The sequence below is a fragment of the Mus caroli genome, unplaced genomic scaffold (genome assembly GCF_978045245.1).
Source record: "Mus caroli unplaced genomic scaffold, Mus_caroli_1 scaffold_17, whole genome shotgun sequence".
NCBI lineage: Eukaryota > Metazoa > Chordata > Mammalia > Rodentia > Muridae > Mus > Mus caroli.
In genome coordinates, this window is record NW_028227272.1 from 47577937 (window position 1) to 47593996 (window position 16060).

General features: G+C 40.7%; 1 pseudogene; it reads left to right on the forward strand.

The window, feature by feature from the left end:
• The first annotated feature begins 14613 nt into the window (after positions 1–14613).
• LOC115029664 (U2 spliceosomal RNA) lies at positions 14614–14725 on the forward strand (annotated as a pseudogene).
• Positions 14726–16060: the final 1335 nt, after the last annotated feature.

Here is a 16060-nt window from a genome sequence, read left to right on the forward strand (position 1 = left end):
GTACCTGCTTTCTAAGAACACAGTTTATTGTAATCTGAAATTTCCAGGTCTTTGTTTCATAAAAATCTCTATGTCTTGTTGCTTTATGTAAGAATGATAGCTTTTTACAAAACTATCGACAGAGATTGAATTATACAAGAAAATAATACCTGAGAAATAGTTTGGTACCTGACCGACCGCAGGCATTTGATAAACGTTTAATTAATGCCTGCAGTGTGCTGCGGAGTGTACATTGGAGAGCCTCCTTTGTATTCCAGTAAATTTAGTAACCCAGCATTTTCCCATGCAAGATAGAATATTTGAAAGTGTGAGAGACAGAAACCAGTCTGTTCCTGGCGACCTCATTTTTTTCCTTCCTTGCATCTTCCCGTAAATTTCTCTTTTTAACTTCACTGTAGTCAGTGATGTTGATCCTATAAGACCTCATTTTGATGTTCCAATGTGATGGGATTTCTTTTTTAACACACTTGATAGTGCTTTAAGAAAGAAGGAGATCCAGAAGTCAGCAACCAGCTGGGCCTCTTGGGTGGTACTTCCCCTGTTCTGTGAAACTATCTGACCCTATTCAACAAGGGAGCAAGTTGGGTGGGAGCTTGGAAGGTCCATCACGCTGCCAGAACAGCCTACATGGAGTCTGGGGGACAAAAGGGGGAGAGGAAGACATGTGTGAAGACTCTCAAAAATTTCTCCTCTGCTTATGCTGAAGGTCAAACAAACATTCGATAACTTTAATCCCTTCAATATCTCCACGGATTTGCCAAATCCTTTGTGTTTGAGTGGTCACACACCATGGGTTTTGGGGACAGAGAATGGATGTTAGAGTTCATGGTCTGATTTCATAGCAACTCCAGCATAGATAATTTTTCGGTTCTTTCTGTCCATGAACTCTGGAAGAAAGCAAGCTGCTACATAAACTCATGGTGACTCTTTTTCTAAGAGTCTAAAGTCCTTCCCAGAACTCAGTGGGGCCAGTGATCTATTATCAGGGTTAAGGTTCATGAACAATTCATCTTCTCTTTGCTCCCACTCTCCATCTCTCCTTCCTTTAATTTCTGTTTGCATTACTTATGTCCTGTGAGGACGGTGGGCCCTCCTTGGGCAATGTTGGGAGGTTGTGTCTACTCTAGTGTGGATTTGATGCTCTGAAGTTTGACAGGCTGAAATGGTGTGGGAAACCCTGGGCCTATGAACAGAAGGCTCTGGTTCTGCTCCACTATTAACTCTGGGAGGAATAAATACCCCTGAAAGACAGAAAGTAGAGGAACTGCCTGGGCAGAGAAGCGTACAGCTCTGAGGGAGTCTCAGACTCCAGAGCCAAGATGGCCCATGACGTCTAGTCTCCCTCAAAGAATAGTCATGCTATTTTGTTGCTGGATTTCATGACCATCTTCAGAAATGAAGGCCCTTGACTTAGTGACAACTTATTTCCAATTCCAGCAGTAGAGATGGAATGCCTTCATTTTCCAAAGGTAGATTCAATTCCCAGAATTCTAAAACTGAAAATCCCATTTATTAAATGTCAAAATTCTCTTATACACCACTTTTGCAATATAAGCCAATTTTATATGCTTATTAAGCTTGGGGATTTTTTTTAAAGACACCATTCATTGTTATCCAGTACTTGGCTATTAACAGTTTAAATTAAGTATTGGCTATTTAATTGTGAATTATCACATGGTGTGCAAAATCATCCAGGAGTTAGAGTCTGATCATTTGTTAAGCCTGGAAATGTACAGCTAATCTACCTGCCGACAAACTCCCGCATGCTCTGATCCTGCTTTTCACTGAATCCATGATGCATGTTTGGGTTTCTATTACTATAGCTTGCATCTTAGCATCGTTGGGTTCCGGGTGGAAGTCGAGAAAACTCACTTTAGAGACAGAAGCTTAAAAACGAAAGCTTTATTTTCTGAGTGCTCAGGGAGTCAGAACCACGTCCCAGAATGGAGATTGTACATTTTTTTAATAGGATGGGAACACAGCAAGGGGGATCAGAGTGGGTTGTGTATTTTGACACTAGGGGTTAAACAAAGAAGTTAACGTTGGTGACTTGGCCTTATCCAGGTCACCTGGTTTCAGGGTCCTTGAATCAGCTTTTGCAGTCATGCCCACTCCTGGACTTTGACCTGGAATCTAGAATGATAAAGGAACAAAGGAGTGGGCAACCAGCAGTAGTCAATTAAGTCAAGACAGGCAGGACGGTTTACGACTTGTGTGCCTTAGTTTAGATAACGGAATAACAGCGTCTTCCCTCTTTACACCCTTTATTGATTAACAGACAAACCCGAGACATCTGAGGAAGCAGGAGAGAAGTGGAGTTCGGGGGCCTGGGAATGTGAACTCAGTTTTGATCCTGCCAGCCAGGTGGAATTTGTTCCTGAGATGGCTGAACTCAGGAAAGTGTCTCCTAACAATGTTAATACCCACAGGCTAATTAAAAATAGTTCCTCTAATAATGCTAAAAATCAAGAGTATGAGGGCTAGGGATGCTATAGCTCAATTGGTAGAGTGCTTGTCTAGCATGCACAAACTGCAGGCTCAATCTCCAGAACTGCATACATTTGGTGCAGGGGTGCAATTGTAACTCCAGTGCCCAGTTGGAGGGAGGCGGATCAGGAGAAATTCAAGCTACTCTTTAGTGATGTATTAAATTCAAGGTTAGCCAGGGTTACATGAGACAGTATTCTAAACAAATAGGTAAGCAAACAAACATACAGACATACAAATAAACAAATAAACAAGCAAGCAAACAACAATAAAACCCCAACATGATTGTAGTGAGTGGCTTCTTAGATATACATTCATGTACAAGATTGATCTGAGTTCGAAACTAGTTTGCCATTCAGGGAGATGGCTCAGTGGTTAAAAGCTCTTGCCTCGAAAGCCTGCCGACTTTTGAATCCGATCATTTCATTCGACCTTGATTTTTGAATTCTCGATTTTGACGTCTGTAACCTATGGTGAAGGATAAACCAGAACTCATAGGTTGTCCCCCTGACCTCTACATGGCATGCCCTAGCCCAGTGGTAATGGCAAAGTACATAAAATAACACACACATCTGTGACAAAGCTTGCAAGTAGAAGTCAGAGATAGACCTGCAGGACTGGGCTCACTCTTTCATGGGTCAGGCCCTCAGTCTTGACAACAGGCCCTTTTGCTCTCTGAGCCCTCTCAGTGGCCCATTTCACAGAGAGGGGAGTGGGAGGGAAAAGGTGGAGCAGGATCAGGTATGGGAAGAGACAGGAGAGAAGTCCAGAGGGCCAGGAGAAAGAAAAGAAAAATATGTAGCAGTAGGGGTAAGGAACTGAGGGTGGGTGGACTAGAAAGTCCCAGACACCAGGGATGCAAGAGACTCCCAGGACCCAATGGGGATGACATTAGCCAAAATACCCAACAGAGGGGAGATATAACCTGAAGAGATCACCTCCAGTAGATAGGCATGGCCCTCAGTTAATGGATGGGGCCACCCACCCATCTCAAAAATTTTAACCCAGAATTGTTCCTGTCTAAAGGAAAAGCAGGGACAAAACATGGAGCAGAGACTGAAGGAAAGGACATCCAAAGACCGCCCCACCTTGGGATCCATCCTATCTGCAGACACCAAACCCCGACACTATTGCTGATGCCAAGATGTGTTTGCAGACAGGAGCCTAGTATGGCTGTCTTCTGAGAGACACTCCCAGCACCTGGCTAAGACAGATGCAGATACCTATAGCAAACTATTGGACTGAGACCGGGAACCCCAATGGAAGAGTTAGGGGAAGGACTGAAGGAGCTGAAGGGGATTACTACAATATAGAAAGAACAGCAATATCAACTAACCTGACCATTCAGAGCTCTTAGGGACTAAACCACCAACCAAAGACTATACCTGGATGGGTCTGTGGATCCCCCTACACATGTAGCAGAGGACTGCCTTATCTGGCATCAACAGGAGGGGAGGTGTTTGGTCCTCTGGAGGCTTGTTGTCCCAGCAAAGGGATATGCTAGAGAAATGAGGCAGGAGTGAATGGGTGGGTGGGGGAACATCCTCTTTAGAGGCAAAGAGGAGGGTGGATGGGATTGGGGGTTTTCTAAGGGGAGATCAGGAAGGGGGAACAACATTTGAAATGTAAACAAATAACATAATCAATAAAAAAGAATAAGAGTGTAATCATCTTGACTACATCAGAAGTTATTTGGTAAAATTCAATCAACATTCTTTTTTATGGCAAATAAGAATCTAAAAAATTTTTACTGTTTTTAATAGCATATTTACATTTAAATACATGATTCAGGATGCATGTTAAATAAATACGTATAAACAGGAAAAAAAAACCACCCTATCGAGTCGTCACAAGGTAGTATTGCTTGTCTTTAATCCCAGCACTAAGGAAGCAGAGGCAGATCTCTGTGTTTGAGGACAGCCTGGTCTACAGAGTGAGTTCCAGGGCAGCCAGGGCTGCACAGAGACAGCCACTCTCAAAACAACCAAAACCAGAACTAAACCCAAGCAATCCAAACTACAGAATCTCTTTTCTCTATGGCAACTTTACAAGTCATGCACAGTATCCCGAGGTGAGCTTGGATTTACTTTTGTGTGTAGGATAACTCCCGACCTGTTTATTTACCTTTCGTGGATTTGTGTTTCATCTCTCTGCCCTGAACTATAAACTGGGGGGCAGGAACTGTGTCCTGAACTTCATGCATTCACTAGAAAATTCAAATTATTTCTATGCCATAGTTGGAGTCTAGTATGTGTGCTTTGGATTGTCCTAAGTTGTGTGTGTGTGTGTGTGTACATGTCACAAGAACTACATGAACATTTATTATGTGTGAAGATTGTATGTTAAGAATGATGAAGGGCCGGGCGTGGTGACACACGCCTTTAATCCCAGCACTCGGAGGGCAGAGGCAGGCAGATTTCTGAGTTCCAGGCCAGCCTGGTCTACAAAGTGAGTTCCAGGACAGCCAGGGCTATACAGAGAAATCCTGTCTCAAAAACCAAAAAAAAAAAAAAAAAAGATGAAGGTACCAAGGTCAGGCTTGTTGCTGAATTGAAAGAGCCTGGAGGGCTTTGATGAAGTTTTTAAATAAAGACAGTTGGCTCACACACTGAAAAGAGTTCTCATAGCAGGATAGAGAGTGTTGTGTTTAGTTTATCCAAGATGAGTTTCCATCTGGACCAAACAGGCGGCAGCCCAGATGCTCAGGGAACAGTGTACTGTGTGGGCTGGAGGTTCTCTGGGTAACACTGCCTAGGACTGTGTTCTGCCTTTTTTCTAGCAGCAAGAGCCCAAGTCAATCTCTTAATCCCTTTTATCTAGAAAATGGAATTTTAAAAGTGCTGACCCTCTGGGGTTTTTGTGAACACTAAATAAGATATTTAAGGAATTCGACACGGTGCCTGTTCCGTATAGTAGCCCGAAATCAATACATGTAATCTATTATTTTATTTTGCTAGGGTGGATTAGGAAAAACACAGAAAGGTCTATACCCTTTCTGTTAGCAATGTGGCAGCAATCTTTTCACTTTGATGTTCTCGGATTCGTCTCCTTGCTCAGTGTCTATGCACTTGATCTCTGCTGTGTCTCACAAGGCCCCGTGATGCTGCAGCTTTCTGCGTGCTGCAGTGTTGGCTTTTACTTGAGGGCAAACCCCTCCTCCTGCACTTCTTTTGGATCTGCCGAGCCAGTACAGTACTCAGCAGGAGTCAAATGACCAGCAAATTGCTATTAAACATAACATTAACACATTATTTTAAAGTTGTAGCAAATAAGAAGAAGCAAACAACTTTCAACAGTGATTAAGAATGTAGAGGCTGATGGTGATTTGGGGCGTGATGAGGTATTCTAGCTGGCTAGATGCTTGAATTGCTGCATTGTCTAAAAGAATCACACTTATAAAGTTTTCCTTCTTCCAAATGGTCAGTATTCCAGTATAAACTTCATATATCTTTTTAAAGACTGGTTCTCCTGTAGCCCAGGGTGACTCTGTGCCCACTACATAGCTATAAGTTGAAATACTGAACCTTTCGCCTCTCCCTCCAGAGATTCTGGAACGATAGCCATGTGATATCATGTCCCTTCATCTCCTTGTTGCCCAAAAATAAAGCATAGGTTCATTTGTTTGTTTTGAAAAGGAGGTCTTACTATGGAGTCCAGTTATCCTGCCCTTGGACTCATGGTCTTTTTTCTCCTTTTATTGAAAGTAGTTTTTTTTTAAATCAATTATATTCTGATTATGATTTTTCACTCTCCCTACCAGAAGAACCTCCCAGTTCACCCCATTTCTCCTCATATCCAGTTCTACACCCTTTCTGGTAATCATTAGAAAACTAACTGGCATATAAGGAATTAATAATAATAATAATAAATACAATAAGATAAAGGTAAGTCAGAGTAGGACAAAACAATCAAACAAGAAAGAGAGCCAAAGATAAAACTCAAGAAATACACAGAGCTATTGGATGGATCACAGGGCTCCCAATGGAGAAGCTAGAGAAAGTACCCAAGGAGCTAAAGGGATCTGCAACCCTATAGTTGGAACAACATGATGTACTAACCAGTACCCCGGAGCTCTTGTCTCTAGCTGCATATGTATCGAAAGATGGCCTAGTCGGCCATCACTGGAAAGAGAGGCCCATTGGACTTGCAAACTTTATATGCCCCAATACAGGGGAATGCCAGGGCCAAAAGAATGGGAATGGGTGGGTAGGGAAGTGGGTATGGGGGACTTTTGGGATAGCATTGGAAATGTAATTGAGGAAAAAACGTAATAAAAAATATTAAAAAAAGAAATACACAGAGATGCAGAGACACACATGTTCATACACACAGGAATACCTTTAAAAAAACCCCACAGAACTGGAAGCAGTAATATATATGCAAAGGACCTGCAAGATAAAGAAAGAAAAATGCCCTAGAGATTAAGAACCTCCAGAGATGCTGTTGAGTTGGCTTCCTGTTGGCCATCTACTGCTTAGAATGCAGCCGACCTTTAAGAGTAGATTGCTTCCTCAGAAAGTAATTCTTGAAGAAAATTAATTCGTAAGTGGCTATCAATGGAGACAGCATCTGGCCTAGGGATGGGAGCTTGGGTCTGCTTTTCCTTTCAGCTCGGCACTGAACCTAGCACAGACCTGCGCAAGTCCTCTGCATACTGCTGCAGTCTATGCTCTTATGAGTGCCAGCCCTGTTGTGTCTAGAAGGCCTTGATGCCTTAGAGTCGTCCTCTCCTCTTGCTCTTCACTGTCTCTCTTCCTCCTCTTCTGCCCTGAAGGGATGGGTTTTATGGAGACATCATCGTGTTCCCTCAGAACCCATAAGGTCTATTTTGGAACTTGGTTAAAGGATGACCCCTCAGAGCACCATTCTTTCTGGAAAAGAAAAAAAAAAGAGTAATGAAGATATAATCCAATAGAGGCCACAGATCCTGAACATAGGGACATAAGACTTCACCAAGCCCCGAAATCAAATGGGACCTGTACTAGTATCTCAGTGAGGATGTGGAAGGCCACCGAAGACCTCATCTAGCTATGTTGTTGCCAGCAAGTTGAAATGATACGAAGCCTCCGGTCAGTCCCTTGGGATTTTATAGTTTTAATCTCTGTGCCCTGCACAGTTTGCTCATGGTTTTGACACAGTAGTACTGCTTTCATAGTTAGCATGTGAACATTGGAGGATGCTTTTGTGCACTGTGTAAAGATTATCCCTGTATTATTCAAATGCTGATTTCTGAACCCTCAGAGATCTAATGGCAGGCTACATTTTGGTATCGTTACTCATCTCACGCTTTATCATTTTGTAACTAGTGTTCCCCATCACATCCTGACTGGTTAAAGTAGAAAGTCTATGGCCTATAACAAAAAGCAGACTAGTAATGTGGGACTTCTGGAAAGGGAGAGTGGACTCTGGATAAGAGTCAATACATTCAGCTTGCCAAACCCAGAGGAAAAAGCAATCCAGGAAGTAAGGAGAGGTAGCTAGTCGTGCAACAAAACTTAGATTAGCATAAAAGGGATAAGTGAGCTACGTGAGCTAATGGGAAACACTGCATAGCTATAAGGCCAAAAGCTTGTAAATAAATATAGTCTCCGTGTCATTCTTTGGGAGCTGGGGCAGGCTTAGAAAGGCCCATGGTTACACCTGAATGACTAGTCAGAAGGAAGCCATTTGGAACAAAGCTACTAGGCGTGTGGAATACCTCCCACCTCTCTGTACACATACCAACTCTGGTTAGGTTTCAATCCTGAAAAGAAACGAAATGACTTGCTTCAATTTTCACAAGTCATAATTACTTCCATAGGTTTCAGTCTGGGCTTCTGGCCTTCTGGTTCATTCAACACCCACTGAACACTCCACTCAGAGTGAGTCAGCATCTGAGGTTTGCAGGCAGTTCCACGGCTGATGAATGCAAGCCCTGGGATGGCTACTGTTGTATAACTCACTCACTCTCTCTCTCTCTCTCTCTCTCTCTCTCCCCCATCCCACCCAGAACCTTATGTTTAAATAAATGGCTGCTGTGGTTATCCACTCATGCCAATATGAGAATGCAATGCTATACCACTGACTCATGGGAGGCTTAGTAGTCACCAATAAGACTACTAGAACATAATGAAAAGGAAGAGTGAGATTATTTTATTTATCTTGGAAAAGCATTTCAAATCACTCAATTTCCAGTAGTAGAAGTATATGTTTTTATTTAGTAATTGTTTTTTATTTCTAAGCCAAGTTTAACTTGGCTTCTGTATGATAAACATTTCAGGTATGCTCTCCCCCCCTTTTTTTAAAAAAGCTCACAAAATGGTAAATTATAGTTAAGAACACAGGGAATTTCATTTTTGGACCTGACATAAATCCTGCAGAAGGAAGTCTTTCTTGGGTCTCTAGGATCATAGGAAGAAAGAAAACTCTATCAATTCAATCCATAAAAAAAGAAAACTCAAATTCTGTGATGCAATACAGTCATGGGCAGTGAACAGAGTTACTATGGCAAAGAGCCAAACTCAGAGAAAAAGATTGTCATAATTTTCACCAAGATTGAGTTAGCTGTCCAAGATCTGTGGACTAAGCTGTGATCTTGAAAAGGGTAGGATGGGTCACTAGCACTAGTTGAGTCTTAGAAGAAAGACATTCAATCCTTTTTAGGTTGATAGTATGTTCAATTTAGATCTCATTTCCCCCAAAACATTGTAGATAAGGGCTTACTAATAAAGACAAGACTTGGTAGAGTCCCTGTTCCTTGAATGGCTCCCCAACATGGCTGACTTCAGGAGTAGGGAAAATAACTGGAAACTAAGCCAGCACTTTCAGGACTAAAACAACCTTGAAGTACTGGAGGTGATCCCGGCTTGAGGGCCTCCAAGTGTTTGCCAAAATGATAGAAATTACATTCTAGGATCACAGGAGGCTGAGCTTAAGTTAGAAAATATTTTGTACATAATATCTGTCACTCAGTTAAAAAGCATATGAAGTAAATGAGATGATGTCAGAATCCAAAAGAAAAGAGCACATGAAGGAAGAGCCCCACAGGTGATCCGGAAATAAGGAGTGAAACAAGCATCCGCTCGAGTAACTATGCTATGCTTAGCATATTTCAACAGAGATCCCAGAACAATAATCTGGAATAGAAAACTCAGTGGTGACTTTGTCCTCAGTGTAGGCTCAGCAGACGAGGGGATTAACTAATCAGAAAATAGTCTAAAGATTCCACTTAAAGATGGAAGATAGACTGAACAACTATGGCATGGTAAGAGACACACCTAACACCTATATGGTTACAATCTCTGGAGAAGAGAGTGGAAGTAAAATGAGCCAGAAAAATCTTTACGGTGAAGTTTACAATTTGAAAACTGGATTAGAGACATCAAACCATAGTTCCCAAGCTCTCTGTGACACTGAAGCATGATAAGGGAAAGCAGCATCACCCAAGGCATGCCTCAACAAAGCCGCCAAAGTGCAACTGGGGACATGCTCCCAAAAATCCAGAAAAAGAGTTGTAAGGCCCAAGTCCTCAAAGTAGGAATAACCATGAAAACTTGAGCTACACAGATGAAGCCACATCAAGAGGACTTTTAAGTTTCAAATACATTTATTAGGAAAGGAGAAAGATTAATAAAAAATAAACCAAGTCTCTGTCTTTAAAGGTCAGTAAATAAGTCCAGAAGAGTAGAGGAAGAATACAAATCATAAAGAAAGCAAAAGTCAATGGGGGGATTGAAAATAATAAATAATAATAATAATAATAATAATAATAATAATAATAATTATAATGATAGTAGTAAAAGATAGGCAGCAGACTTGAGGAAAATGTCCAGATTACAAGAAGAGAGAGAGAAAAAAAACAGGCCAGAGAGTGATAAAGCCGATGACTGGCTTGGTTTTAGGGTTCCAGAGGCTCCCTAGGTCTCTCTAACTTCTCGATGGCGCACACAGCAGCAGCTAGTCTCTAGGAAGGAACACACCGGGTGGATTTACACCATGGTTGCTAGAGGGAAGTTAAGTAGTGAATATCTTGATGGAGACACCGTCTGTAAACAGTAATTGCAATCTCCAGTTTTAGTTAAAGCTTAATAAAGCTGTCTCACTCTGTGGCATGCTTACTTCCCCTTTTTTTCAGGCCACAAAAGTCTTTTATTTCTTTTTCTACCGTGTTCTAAATGTATGGAGAACTCTGGGGTTTTCAGTGTAGAATATTGACACTGGGACACTTGCCTCCCTTAGATCTCGTGGCTCTGTGTTTCTTCCTTTTGATGATTAGTTAGTTGGATACCGAAGGGTCAACTTTAAAGAGGTAGGTATTTTTAGAAATTGGGTGTGAAGGAAAGAAGGAGAAAAGGTGGAGAAGAGAAGAAGCCAGCTTCCTTTTTCCTGGTTTAAGACATGCAGGTACTATATTCACATATTGAAAGAATTAATTTTTCTTTTTTTTTAAATATTTTTTATTATGTATTTTCCTCAATTACATTTCCAATGCTATCCCAAAAGTCCCCCATACCCTCCCCCCCACTTCCCTACCTACCCATTCCCATTTTTTTGACCCTGGCGTTCCCCTGTACTGGGGCATATAAAGTTTGCAAGTCCAATGGGCCTCTCTTTCTAGTGATGGCCGACTAGGCCATCTTTTGATACATATGCAGCTAGAGTCAAGAGCTCCGGGGTACTGGTTAATTCATAGTGTTGTTGCACCTACAGGGTTGCAGATCTCTTTAGCTCCTTGGATACTTTCTCTAACTCCTCCATTGGGGGCCCTGTGATCCATCCAATAGCTGACTGTGAGTATCCACTTCTATGTTTGCTAGGCCCCGGCCTAGTCTCACAAGAGACAGCTATATCAGGGTCCTTTCAGCAAACGCTTGCTAGTGTATGCAATGGTGAGAATTAATTTTTCTAAATGTCAGTTTCCTAATCTGATCCACGAGATTGAGCATCATTTTCATGTAGTAGCCTGACTCTATATATTGACAGGATCATTAGAAAATTGATGCAGTGGCCCAAGAAGCTAAGGGCTAAGAGTAATCAACTGTCTTAGCAGAAGAAAACTTACTATACCTGTTATCAAGTTTTTTATAAAGTTATAATTATTACCATAATGTAATGTTGTCACAAGAATGGACTAGTAGATCCATGCAAAAAAATACACACAACTCTACATATGAGTCTATTCAATTTATCGTAAAGAAAGAAGTATAGATCAGTGAAAACAAAGATCTTTCAATAAATATTTCTGGTCAGATGGATAATTATGAATAAAAAACCTAATACGTGATCACTATCTGTTACCTTTTAGTAGTAATCCCAGGTGATGGAATATCAGAGTGCTTTAAAAATAAAATAATATACAATATTGTCTATAAATATGAAGGCACAAAACAGAGAAGAAAATATTAATATAATGAAGCACTTTAAAATCAACAGCATTATTCTCAAGAGAATAGAGTGGGAACTTACAACATATGATCCAAAAGTGTGTTCAGAATATAAAAAGGGCAAGAGGTAGTGATATGTGATTTTAATCCTAATACGTAGGAGGCAGAGGCAGGAGTTCAAGGCTAGCCAGGGCTATACAGTGAGACCCTGTTCAAAAAAAAAAAAAGAATGGGGATAGGTTCTGATGTTTTGGTTGGGAATCTGCATGTGAACACTGATGGTCCTGTTCCCCAAACGGTTATTGATCGATCAATAAAAATGCTAGTGGCCAATGAGCTGGGCAGAATAGGCAGGACTTCCAGCTTTCTCTGCAGGAAAGCTAGCAGATGCAAGGGAGGATAGAAAGGCTTTTGTCAGGCTTCAGAGGGAGAAGGAACCACCAGCCATGTGAGATCGAGGGTGGAGTGACCATTGGCCATGTCCCCAACTGGGATTGCCAGGGCCAGGAATCAAGAGTAGGTGGGTTGGGGAACAGGGGGAGGGAGAAGAGGATAAGGGAGTTTCAGAGGGGAAACTAGGAAAGGGGATAACATTTGAAATGTAAATAAAGAAAATATCTAATAAAAAAGAACAAAAAAGAAGTATAATTAAGCTGAGGGCAAATTTGGGGGCTAAACAAAGAAGGAGAAGGTAACCTGAGCAAGGAAAGATGAGGACAGATTTAGGGTACTGAGCTAGGAGTGAAAAGAAGATGTGATAGTTGAGAGAGGCTTAGAAGAGCCCTGCCATTGAGCTAAAGCATATTAAAGGTAAGCTAGCGTGTGTGTGTATGTGTGTGTGTGTGTGTGTTTGTGCGCACGTGCGTGTGCACATGCATGTGCATGCATTTCATCTGAGAATCTCAAGCAACCTGGGTGCCTGGGTGAGGCTGGTACTTTAAAGCAGTTTAGCCAAAACTACACACTACAGGGATAAGTTATGGATCGAATGAAAGGTATGAGAGAGAGAGAGAGAGAGAGAGAGAGAGAGAGAGAGAGAGAGAGAGAGAGAGAGAGAGAGAGAGAGAGAAAGAGAGAAACATAAGATGAAGAGAAGGAAATAAAAAAGATGAAAACAGAAAATGGGAGAACAAAAGCTCAAACATCCAATAGAAATGATTAACCATGTTAGTTTCTGAAATCCTAAGAAAGTCAAAGAATTTTAGCTTCACTGATAAATAACAATATGTGTTTTAATAATAAAATTGACATAACTATTGGAGTCTGTAAAAAAAAAGAATAGCAATCAATAATTTTGTGCCTAGATATTGGAAATATAGACATAGTGAATGATTCATTGGGAAAGTGACTTACAAAAATTAACTCAGAAAGAAATAGAAAGCCAGGATAGTCTTGTAAACATTATCTTCTCAAAGAAGACTCTAGATACTGAGAGTTTTACAAGGAACCTCTCTACCAAGAACTTAAGAAGGAGGATAGTAAAACCATTCAAAATGTTTTCTTGAGAACAAAAAATAATTCAAACTCATGTTATTCTGGTAGTTTGATCCTGAAAATAAAAACATAGATAGATGTTATGGTAAATTAACATGTAGATGTGAATTGCTTAATATTATTTCAAAGAAGAGATGAATTTCTTTTCCTGTACAGTTTTCATTGCCAAGTTTTTTTTTTTAAACCATTAAGTGGGATGGCAGTGGTGCCATGACAGTACTGAAACCAGCTTTTAAAAGGAAGGTGGGGATGCATTGGCTTCTTAGATGCTGGAGTTACTATGTGAGAAATAGTACTTCCCTTTGTGTAGTGCATGTTGCAAAGTCCTGGGACTTTATTGAGACGAGGGGCCCCAATGAGCCTAGCATTCCAGCCTTCCCGCCAAGACACATTTGATTGAATTTGTCTTGGAATGCAGCCCAGTTCATTCACTAGCTGAATGCTACTTCGTGATCTGAGTTAATGCCACACAGAACTGAAAACTTTCCCAGGGCAACGCTAATCAAAAGCCCAACTCACAAAACCGGGAAGCATGGTGAAATAGCTTGTTGCTTTAAGCCCCTGTGTTTGAAAGTACATGGTTAAGCAGCAGTTAAAAGCTGAAACCGTTTGTACAGTGGAGAGAACTCACTGTCCAATGTCGGATGTGAACATAGATGCAAAATAGATGGAATGACACTAGTAAAAGCCAGATCCAATGAAACACATGCACGCACACACACACACCATGAATGCACACATGCATGCATACATACATGGAAGCTGTGTTCTAGTTGGCATGAATTTTTTACCCTTTGGAATAAGATTTCCTAGAACTCTTATTTCTACATGCTTTTGTAAAGTAATAAAGGCCTTGCCATTCCTATATAAATGAAAAAAATGGCTGATTTATTCTGGAACTACTGACACCCCTCTCATGCATTCCTTGGTTATCTATATTATAAATACTATATTTTATAAATTTTGAAGAGTACTCTGTTCTGCACCATTGATCAGTATGTCATTGGCTTCATAACCATGCAAGTGTAATCTACTGCATTAAAAGATCAAAGATGGAGCTGGGAAGATGGCTCAGTAGATAGAGCACTTATTGTGCAAACGTGAAGTCTGGGGATTGGATCCCCAAATCCATATAAACATTGGACAGGAATATCAGCCTGACTGTAATACTATACTCTCTCAGGAAGAGATATGAAAGAGGTAACTAAGTCAGCTGAGCTAGTGAGCTCTGGACTCAAGTGGGAAGCCCTGGCTAAATATATAAAGTAGGATGGTTTCTCAGCCTTCTGGCTACAATCAGGTGTAGCACTGTTCTTATCAGCTAACTATCTGATACTTCCTTTATCCGAGGACAATATATTAAACCAGTGAGCGTACACATACAGCAAATGGGCACATAAAAATAATTTTACATGAGATTAAATTCAGTATTATTATCCATTATGAAAATGGAGTTCAAGACTACCATACATTCGATCATATGCTGAGCAGAGCAGCTAAATGAAAAATAAGATCACATGAGGGTGAGAGAAGGAAACTGGGTCATTCATACATTCCTGATGGGGATACAAATTGGTATAACCACTCCAGAAAATTGCTTAGCATTACTTACAGAACTGAGCATGGGATGTGGTATTACACATTTATGGATTGTTCTCTTGAGCTATTCTATAGATAAATGAGAACTTACATTTGAAGATAAAACTCCATAAAATATACATATGTGATAGGAACTGATGACAGAAGTTGCGTTACGGTTCACCTAAAGTCGACATCTGGCCTCTACACACTGTATGCACATATTTGTGAACCCAGAATACCAGACATGCCTCCCTACTATACACACTACATACACCTATGTAAGATTGATGGTGAAATTTTGTATTTTATTCCAATAAATGTAAACAAAGCCTTTTACATAAGTTAGGGCTTAATCACCACAAACTCTTTTCTATTAGATATTTTCTTTATTTACATTTCAAATGTTATCCCCTTTCCTAATTTCTCCTCTGAAAATCCCCTATCCTCTCCTCCCTCCCCCTGCTCACCAACCCACCCACTCCTGCTTCCTGGCCCTGGCATTCTCCTATACAGGGGAATAGAACCTTCACAGGACCAACGGCCTCTCCTCCCATTGATGACCGACTAGGCCATCCTCTGCTACATATGTAGCTAGAGCCATGGGTCCCATCACTTCCTCCAACAAGGCCATACCTCCTCTAACAAGACCACACCTCCAAATAGTGCCACTTCCTGGACCAATCATGTTCAAACTACTACAGGCATATTTTTAATTCAGTGAGGGATTTCTATTCAGACTGAGCAGTAAGCCTCAAGCCGCACGTCTACTGTTCTACTGTATTCGTATTAACATTGCATTAAAAACAGGAAGATTGCTTGTCGTTAGCACTTCTACTTAACATTATATTTCAAATCCTATTATCATGGGAAACTACAAGAAAAAAAGAAAAAGCACAAGGTGATATTTGTAATAGCAACATGATAGGCAGAGAATACTAGTTACCAATTAACAAAAAAAATTAACCTATGAAAACATTTAACATCTTTATCAAAAGATTCTGAAGTTCATGTAAATAGAAGGTATACCAATTCATTTATATAAAGTCATGCTATTATAAAGACTTATGCATTCCTCACGTTGATCTTTAAAATTAGTAGAATTTCAAGAGTGGCTTTAGTGAAAACTTAACAAGCTG